The following is a 10211-nucleotide window of genomic DNA, read 5'->3' on the forward strand; positions in this document are numbered from 1 at the left end:
TAAAAGAAGAAAAAATAAGCAATAAAAGAAGAAGAAAATCGGATTGGGCCACCTTTTAATTTAAATCAACCAGGCCCAAACCAAATAACCTCACTGGGTCGACCCGACCCAGTCCACCCTATAACCCAAACTAATCCCAACCCCCATTTTCATTTTTTCATTTTTCCCAACCCTAAAAACCCTAAAAGCCATTCGTCCCCCCCCCCCCCCCCTCTCTTTTTCTCCTTCTCCAAACCAAGCTCAACCCTCCCATGGCTGCCCTCGCTACTTCTGCTCCCCCTCACGTCCCATAGCTGCCTCTTCCTCCATCATCTTCTTCTACCTCTCCAACTCCAGCTCCAAACGACCTCACCATCCATGGCTGCCCCCCTCCCCACCATTGTCCCAAACGAACCACCTTACCCAAGCGACCACGTCACTTCAAACAACCCCACTGCCATCTCCAGCAACCACGACTGTTGTGTCTTCTTCTTCGTCAGTCCGACGACCACCCTCCAAATGACCCTCGTCGTCCACCCAAACCACCATCGATGTTGCTTCATCTTCTTCATCTCCGCTGCGTCGACCCCCAGCTTCACCTGCTGCTTCTTCTTCTCCATCTCACGCTGCTGCTTTGACGTCCAGCAACAACCAAGCAATCGCGGCTGCTGTGTCTTCTTCTTCGCCAGCTAGCAGCCTTCCAATCACAGGAAAAACCATCGCCAAACTAGCAGCCCTCACGTCCGTCGATCTCCAGCTCCAGCTTCCATGTCCATTGCTGTTGCTTCATCTCCTCATCCAAGCGACCACTAGTCGTCAACCAGCTGCTCAACACACACACATACAGCCTCACGTCCAAACAACATGCTGTCTCGTCGTTTCTTCAGGTTCAATCCGTCGAGGTCGTCATTTGTCGTTCTGAGTTTGTCGAGGTTAAAAGAGAAGGTGGGTTTTCGTTGAGTCGAGATCCGGTAAGTCGAGGCTGCTGTTCGAGTTTTCCATTTCCGTTCGAGTTCGTCGTTTTTCATTTCCGGTTAGTTGGTTTAAGTTTCATTTCTGTCCGTATTTTGTTTGATATTCTCGGATTTGAAATCAGTATATGTTTGATTCTTTTCTTGTTCGTTGTTTTTCATTTCTTGATTATTTCTTCAGTTTGTTTTTATTCATTTGTTCTTGTTTAGTTTTAATATAGAAGTGTGTTAGTTTAATCACTTGAATCCTTTATCTTGGTTGTAATGTTGTTAGATTTAATTTGAAGTTCAATTGATTATTGAGTTTAGTGATTTGAATCTACTTGTTTGTTATGTTCAATTTGTTATTGTTATTGAATCTGAAAGTATGTTTGTTGTTAACAAAATGTTGTTCAATCAAAATGATTTTAGTTGTTTCTTTATTGTTCATCATATGGTTTGGTTCCCTGAATCCTTAGTCTTTGTTTTGATGATATTTGACATAATCTGAGTTTCTAGTTTAAATTTGTTGATGAAATTTGATTAGAAATTGGTTATAGCTGCTGTATTTTGGTTAATTGATTAGGTGAATTGGTTATAGCTGATGGGGGTAGAATGGTAAATTGCAGTATTTTCAGGGGTAGAATGTTAATTTCAGTAGTTTCAGGGGCATTTTCGGGATTTTAAATGAGTCTTAAAAAATGATTAATTTGAGTGCTCCGTCCACTAGGTACTAATAATATTAAATTAATACATTTTTTAATACGTAGTGGGAGACAAGACATAATGATGGGAATTAATATATTTGTTTAATATATTGGGGGACAAAGCATGCGGTAATGGGGAATAATGGAATTAAATAAAGAAAAGATATGTATTAGTGGGAACTAATATATTTGTTTAATATAGTGAGGGACAAAACATTAAGTAGTGAGAAGTAAAAAGGGGATGGGTAGAAGATGGTGGAATTAATTTAGGTACTGCTAGTTTGGCTATAAAGAGAAATGGCTGGACAGAAGTTAAAGGAGGGATTCGGAAATATTGAGAGAGATTGGAAGACGGATTTTTGAAGAGAGTTTGAGAAAAATTTTCTGAATATTAAGAGAGATTTGAGGATTTTTCGGAATAGAAAAAAAAAACATTCTGGAAATCTAAAGAGAGAGTAGTATACACCCGATATACAATCTGCATACACTGGATATACAGAGGGGTCAGAATCTAAGGGTTAAACATTAACTGGTCTTTCAATCTAAAAAGGGTTCACTTTGTTTCTGCCCATTGATTGTTGTTGGCGTTTTTGGATTTTTATTTGGTTTGTTCTTTGAGTTTGGTTGGTTATTTGCTACTACTTCACTGATTATTGCTGGATTTTTGCTTGATTTTAAAATCTGTCACTGGTTTCTCATTGCTGGTTGTTACTGGTTGCTGGGTGTTGCTGTTGTTATATACTACTGCATTTCTGCTGATCTTCTCTTCTTTTGCTTCCAATATCAGGTACACAATTGATACACTGGTTCTTGTAGAATGGAAACTGAAGCATAAATATGAAATGAAGAGTTGAAGTTCTGAATTTATCTTAGTTATATTCTGAATTTTAGTTGTATATGTACATTATTTAACTTCTTCTAATTAGAATCATGTAGTTGTTTGATATATATATATATATATATATATATAATGGAACATTTGACAGTAGCTTAGTGAACAAATTGTCTCTGTATGCTAGTTAAAAAGACTAATGGTGTAGTAGCTCTGTTCAGTTAGTTCGCTATGGTTTGATGATTATCATATCTCAAAAAGCATGTTAGCTGATTTAGACTATTCTTAAACATTCAACAGTTAGTTCATTAAACAAATAGCCCTTTTTGGAACTTGTAGGAATATTGTTTAGCTAGATACTACTGGTTAATTTCAGCATATAAATAGTTTAGGATTAAAATTAGATTGCTAAGTTCTTTAATTTGGCAAACTGTGAGCATGTGTAGTATGATGTAACTAGGTAGTAACATGTAAATGAGATGACCCGGGTCCAGTTTTGTACCGTACACGTTGGGCCTGGGCCCGCATTGGCAACGGATTGCCCTGCTTGCATCATTTTCAGATTTTACGAATCATATTCGGAACCCAACTATAACAACTCGTAAGCATGTAAATAAATTAGGATCTTTTCTCTTTCATTTTTAGAGACAAATCTAATAGAAAAAATGTAGGCACTTTAGGATTATCCTTTAAAAATAAATGAGATGAGCCTCGCCCAATAAAACGCACAAGTTGCGGGGCCCTCAATAATTTGTTTTAAAATACTTAGACTTCGGGATGGGCCGTTTAGCAAAATTTCACGGCCCTACCCAAAATAATGATACGCTAGTCGCTTTAGGCGCGTATTTAATAAGGTTATCTTCTTAAACTCGTGCACATTTATGTGACCCAAATCCAAATCTCAACAGAGTTGAAATGTGCCAACAACCACGGGTGCATTGATGTGACGTGGTTCGAGATGTATTTTCACGATATTGCAATTCTCGATAAAAATAATAATAATAATAAAAGCGGTAAAGAGTTTAAAGTTTGCACATAAGTTCATAATTGTATAAAATCAGATAATCAAGCCGAATATGACAGTTGAGCGACCGTGCTAGAACCACGGAACTCGGGAATGCCTAACACCTTCTCCCGGGTTAACAAAATTCCTTATCCGGATTTCTGGTGCGCAGACTGTTAAATAGAGTCATTCTTTTCCTCGATTCGGGATTCAACCGGTGACTTGGGACACCATAAATCTCCCAAGTGGCGACTCTGAAATAAACAAATAAATCCCGTTTCGATTGTCCTTTAATTGGAAAAACTCCCTTCCGCGCCCCTTCGCGGCGGCGCGGGCGAAAAAGGAGGCGTGACACTGATGTAATGCACTCTTTGATTGTATACCTTATGGATTCTTCGAGGTGCGGAATAAGTACAAGAGATATCAAGTCAATATCCAAGTTGAAGTGATTACCGTTGAATGTGTCCATTTCGCATGTGTGGGTGGGAATATATTTACCCACTTTCCACATACCTGTCTTCTTCTTGGTCGCACGCAACATCCAATTACATGGCCAAAACCACCTGCGGCAAACAACCTTGTATACCATCAGACTTGACTCCCATACCTGCATCTCACGACACTCTTTTACGTTGTGCATTTTACAAGCCCTGCTTAAGCGTGCTTTATCAGGAAAAAGCATCCCCTTTGCAAGCACCGTTGGTCTAGACTCATCCCACATTGCTGTCCGGATTTCATCAAAATCCCTTGTGAGAGCTTCCACATCCGGCACGGTTGGCAAGTTATCAATGTAAGGAATCTCCCTTGAATGAAACGGCGCTTCGGACTCGTACACTCTTCGTCTAGGTGGGTCTCTCTTCAAATCAGGTCCTTCCTCCTCATCCTGTTCATCACCATCCTCACGAAAAAGGGTGTCTCGTCTCCGGATTCATCGGCATTGTTATCGTAATCACTGTTCTGTTCCTCACTCTATGCATCTGCCAGATCCCGATGTAATACGTCGTTTTCCGTCAATTGAGTGAGTACAGGTGGTTCAACTTGCTCGTTTTCACTGCACAACCAACAAAAATATAAGCTACTGAATTAATAAATGATATCCATATGGTTTTATATCACTTCACTTACACGTCGTAATGTGATGAAATTCCATGATGGACGTTTTCAATTAGGTGATGACTACCGGATGGTCCACTTGTAAAATTCATATCCGGCCGGTACCCCCTATTAAATATATGAGCGTTAATACAAATTCAAGTACGCCAAAAATATACATAATTAACACAAATGAAAATTAAAGCTTACCACTCGTCTTGTGAATTATGGAAAGCAGGGTATAAATTATTTTCTCGTTGCTCATTCTCCGCCGGTGATAAGTTTAAATCAATGAAAACTCTTTCATCCGGAACCTGTTTGGCAAAAACTGCTCCAGAATAACCACCCGATGACTGAGGGTTATCTCTGCTACGCACAACCTCGTTTTTGGGAACGTCTTCGACCTTCACGTGCATCTCCAACATTGTGATTACAAGAAATTCCCGACATTCGTCTGGAGTCCTCAAAAAATCACTCAAAGTTTCATCATCGTCGATGTTAAACTCCGAGTAAAAAACAACCCCTTGCGGAGTGACGGAATACGGATATCTTCCGGTTACTTTAACTATAACTGAACGTTTCCTCACACTCAGTTTTTTGCATAATAACGATATCAATTTATCGTACTCTATTGTAAGTGGCAATTTAACATGACACTGAGCAGGTAAACTGTAGCCCACAGAATTATTCTACATCACAACCTCACCCCCCCCCCCCAATATAATGAAACTCTTATTCTACGCTCTTCAGACATAATGAAAAATTGTTGGAGAATTTAAGAACAATAAACGTTTCAACAAGAGTTAACAAATTTTTTTGGATGAATTTCTATACAATCCTAATCTCTTTATATAGGAAATGACTAGCCGTTTTTTTTTATATATGTATAACGCCAAAAACGTTGGCACTATACGCTTTTGAATTATTGAACTCCGAAATTATTGGTGGGGCCAGGAAAATCTATTATAGCGCCACAATAACTGGCGCCATACATTAACAGTAACGGAACCGTTAATGTATAGCGCCAGGTATTGTGGCGCTATACCTGACCATGTTAGCTTTTACAGTATAGCGCCACAATACCTGGCGCTATACATTAACGGTTCTGTTACTGTTAATGTATAGCGCTAGGTATTGTGGCGCTATATATAAAAATGTAACTTTTTTTTACCACCTATTTGTGTAGTTTGAGTAAAAAAAACCACATTTTGGTTCCAGACTCCTTTTTTTTGGTTTCCAATTCGGTGTCCGGTACCCGCATTGGAGCGCGACTATATCCGGATTCGCTCCGCATAGGGCCCCATTCGGGGGAAACGCTCCTTACCAAGGATTTTTTCATGCTCAGGGCTTCAACTCGAGACCTCTGGTTAAGGGAGCAACAGTCACATCCAGTGCACCACATTTTTTGGTGGTTGACAATACCTATAAATAAAGAGAAATATATAATAATAGCAGACATATATATATATATAATATATATATTATACTTTTTGGCCAGGGAATACAACTAGTTTCGGCATCGATTGATTTTGTATTTTGCCATAAATAAAGACCAGATAAATAGTCTGAAAATGTAGTAAGCTACATTGTTCTGCTTCTTCTTTCTTTCCCAAATCCCCCAAAAAGGGTTATTTCCTGTTAGCTCCTGCTGTAGTTATGGAGGTAAACAACAAGTATATTGCAATTAAAAATAACATAAGTGGTACACCAAAAGAGTCCGACTTTGAGATAAAGAATGAAAGTCTTTCCCTTTCAGTTGAGGCAGGGTCTAAAGATGTTATTGTGAAGAATCTCTATGTATCAATTGATCCATATCAAATAAACAGGATGAAAAGCCAAAGTTCCTCTCAACAAGCCAAAACTTATTCAGTTGCCATTACTCCTGGAGAGGTAAGTAATTGCCGTAAAAATCACATGGGTTAGCCAGTTTTTCGATTGATAATTGAAAAATATCCAGCGTTTGCATAGTTATCGAAAAATAGCCACTATTTTATGCAGAGATAAAATTTGGACAAACCGTAGTTAAAACACGGAAAGTTATGCTGGATTATGAAGCTCCTGCATATAAACTTCCAGCATATTCTGTTGGAACTCCAACACATTATGAAATTCCAACACATTATGCTGGAATCTCATATGAAAAATTCGAACTCCAGCTCTGAAAGTTTTCCGGAATTTTACGAGTGCTTTTGTTCACATTTACATTACGGTAAGTAATCGCTGTAAAAATAGCATGAGCTAGCTAGTTTTCAAATTGTTAATTGAAAAATAGGCAGTGTTTGTAAAGTCATTGAAAAATAATGACTATTGTATGTGAAGATAAAATTTGGACAAAAATACTCTAGCTCAAACACAGAAAATTACAGCATAATATGCTGGATTATGGAGCTCCTGCGCACATTATAAAATTCCAACACATTATGCTGGAATCTCACATGTTAAAAAATCGAATTCCAGCATATTATGCTGGAATTCCGGATTTTAAGAATGTTTTTGTTCATATTTTATTTTTAGAAAAAAAAGTGATTAAACTTCGATTACTTTTGAAACTGTGACTAATTTTTAGTTAGTAATTGTAAATCAGGCTATTTCTGATTTTTTGCCACACTTGGGGTTTAGAATTCTGTTTCCTTAATGACGATTAGCTCATAACTTATTCACTTGTGGCAAGAGGCAATTGATACTTATGGTGTGGGGACAGTCGTGGTTTCTGATCGGCCTGAATTCAAGAAAGGTGACTTAGTAACAGGGCTTCTTAGCTAGAATGAATAAATTGGAGCTCATGGGCTTTCCTTTGTCTTACCACGTCGGAGGTTTTGGTAAATATTCCATCAAAATCATTCTTTTCATCTTGTCTTTTGGCTGAGGGTCTATCACACTATCTTCCTCAGACCCCACTAGTGGAAACTAACTGAATTTGTTATTGTTGTTGTATTCCATCAAAATCATTGTCTCTTACTAAGGTAGTAGGAGTATATTCTTTGTTTCTTGTTAATTTAGTGATGGAGCCAAAATTTCAACTTTATATGTTCTGGATTTTAGAAGCGACGACTTCAAGGTTCTAAATTTAATATTTGTGCATATTTAATGAATTTCTTAACGCAAATATACTATTTGAGCAAAAGCTCACTAGGTTCGGCTGAACCCGTAGCCGAGCATCTAGCTCCACGCCTCCCTATCATAATAATTTTTTGAAAACTCAATAAGTGCCAGAGCCACACCACATCAATTATTGTTGCATAATTAATAAGACATGCTAATTTGTTGAACTACTAGTTGCAAGAATGTGATCACATAATAAGAAAATTGCTTATGCTGTCAGCATCAAGAAAATTGCTTCTACATTGAACAATCAATTTTGCCAGTTGAATTTCTTTTCATTTGTCTAATCTTGAGTGAACAAAATCATTTAAGTACATGTAACCGTCAAAGTAATTCATTTTCACTTTTTTTGAGTCAAAACTCTTTCGAAAACAGCCTCTCTACCTTTATTAGGTAAGGATAAGGTCAAAGTACACTTCACCCTTCCTAGATCCCACTTGTGGGATTTCACCAAGCTTGTTGTTGTTGTAACCATCAAAATAATTGAGGTATGCAAACTGAATCCGACACCACCTTTTAAAAAAAAGGAATGTTTCCATTCATGGTTGATGCGAGAAGAAACGATGATTGATGACTGAGAATCTGAGATACCTCTACCTCTCCTAGTCCCACTCTTACCGTTATTAATCCTTTTTTTTTTTTTTCGGAGAAGGAACTTGCCTTTATTAATGTTTGAAACTTGTAAACTTTTAGTTTCTTTCCTTTTCATTGTCCAAGAGATTGTGAGTTCGAGTCTACCCAAGAGCAAGGTGGGAAGTTCTTGGAGGGAAGGATGCCGAGGGTCTATTTGGAAACAGCCTCTCTACCCCAGGGTAGGGGTAAGGTCTGCGTACACACTACCCTCCCCAGATCCCACTAAGTGGGATTATACTGGGTTGTTGTTGTTGTTGTTGTTGTTGTTGTCCAAGAGACTGTTTGTGTTCTAATCTTGCTAGCTTGTTTACCAACTTCCATTAATTTGATACAAATGTGGGGTTCCACTTAAATTAGCATGTCTGGTAACACTCATACTTCAGTTAAACCTTATTAAGCACATTGATTCTCGTTTATTTTCCGAATTGAAAACCTCATTTTTCAAATTAACAAATGGGCGACTCGGTCGGAAGATGGTTATTTGTACATGAAATTGATAAATTTTGACCTCGTATTCCCTGAATAGGAATCCGTGAGTATTTGGTTGAAAATATTGGTTAGAAGTATTCATCTTACCCAAATAATTGTTTGGTCGGAAAAGGGTCAAATATATCTCTCTTACTATTGAATATTGTATAAAGTTACCTTCCGTTATACTATTCGATCGAATATACTCATACCGTCTAACTATTGATCAAATATACCCTTAATTTGACTGAGCGGCCAGGCCACGTGGAAGGCTTCTGATCCATTTTATGCCCCAATCCGTTACCCATGCTCAATACCCGGTACCAAAACTCATAACCCATAACCCGATCCTTTTCAACACTAAAAAACTAAACTCTCTCTTTTTCTGGGTTAGGTTCAATTGTGTACATCAATTACCACCTGCTCTTGATAATGATGATCAATTTGTACTCTCTTTTTGGTATCATTGTGATGGCTAAAGTTACAAAGGACCTTCTAAGTGGTCTGAGTAAAGGTTATAAATTTGTTAAGTATGCAGATATTCAACGAGCTAATAGTGCTATAGCTAGTATGAATGGAGAGTTACGGGTTCTTCTAAGGCAGCAAATTCTTGGAACCATTGCTTCAAAATTTTAATCCAATCGATCTCAATTTGTAACCAAAGACTCTCAACCAAAATTCGAACAAAGCCCAATGATTAATTCAAGGAAGCTCAGGTTGTCTTCTTCGCATAGTCAACTCTAATTTGTTCGATCTAACTTAATCAAAACTTCACAAAATGCACTTAGATTTTACCCACAACTTCTGTACAATGATACAAACAAGGCCCAACAAACAATTTGAGCAATAAGAGATGAGGTCAAGAAACCCAGTGCATCTTCTCCGTAAAGGCTTCAAAAAATTTCGATCAAGTTCTTGTCAAATCAGATCCGAATGCACTCAGATTATGGATTCAGGTTCTATCAAGCTTTTACAACAGATTTAAAGCCCACCCACTCGATTTTGATTCAAAAACTTCATATCTAAAGTTTTGAACCAAGCTCAAAGCTGAGTCAATGGAGATGGAAAGTCCTTTTTTTTTTTCTTTCCTCCAATAATGTTCAACCACGGATTTCAGCTCCCAATAATGATATTCGACAATAACATTCAACGATTTTCAGAATTTTGAACTCAGATTTGCACTTTTAGGAAAGGAATTCTAAGTTGTTTACTATTAAGAACGTCAAAAACAAAGAGCGTATTTTTATTTTTGGAAGTTTTCAAGCAAAGGAATTTGTTCAGTTATTTAGTTGTTGGGAAGGGTCGGGTTATGAGTTTTGGGTATCCGGTATTGAGCATGGGTAATGGGTTGGGGCATAAGATGGCTCAGAAGCCCTCCACGTGGTACCTCCGTCAAATGATAGTTAGACGGTAGGGATATATTTGATCGAATAGTATAACGAATG

Source organism: Nicotiana sylvestris, chromosome 9 (assembly GCF_000393655.2).
Source record: "Nicotiana sylvestris chromosome 9, ASM39365v2, whole genome shotgun sequence".
Lineage (NCBI taxonomy): Eukaryota > Viridiplantae > Streptophyta > Magnoliopsida > Solanales > Solanaceae > Nicotiana > Nicotiana sylvestris.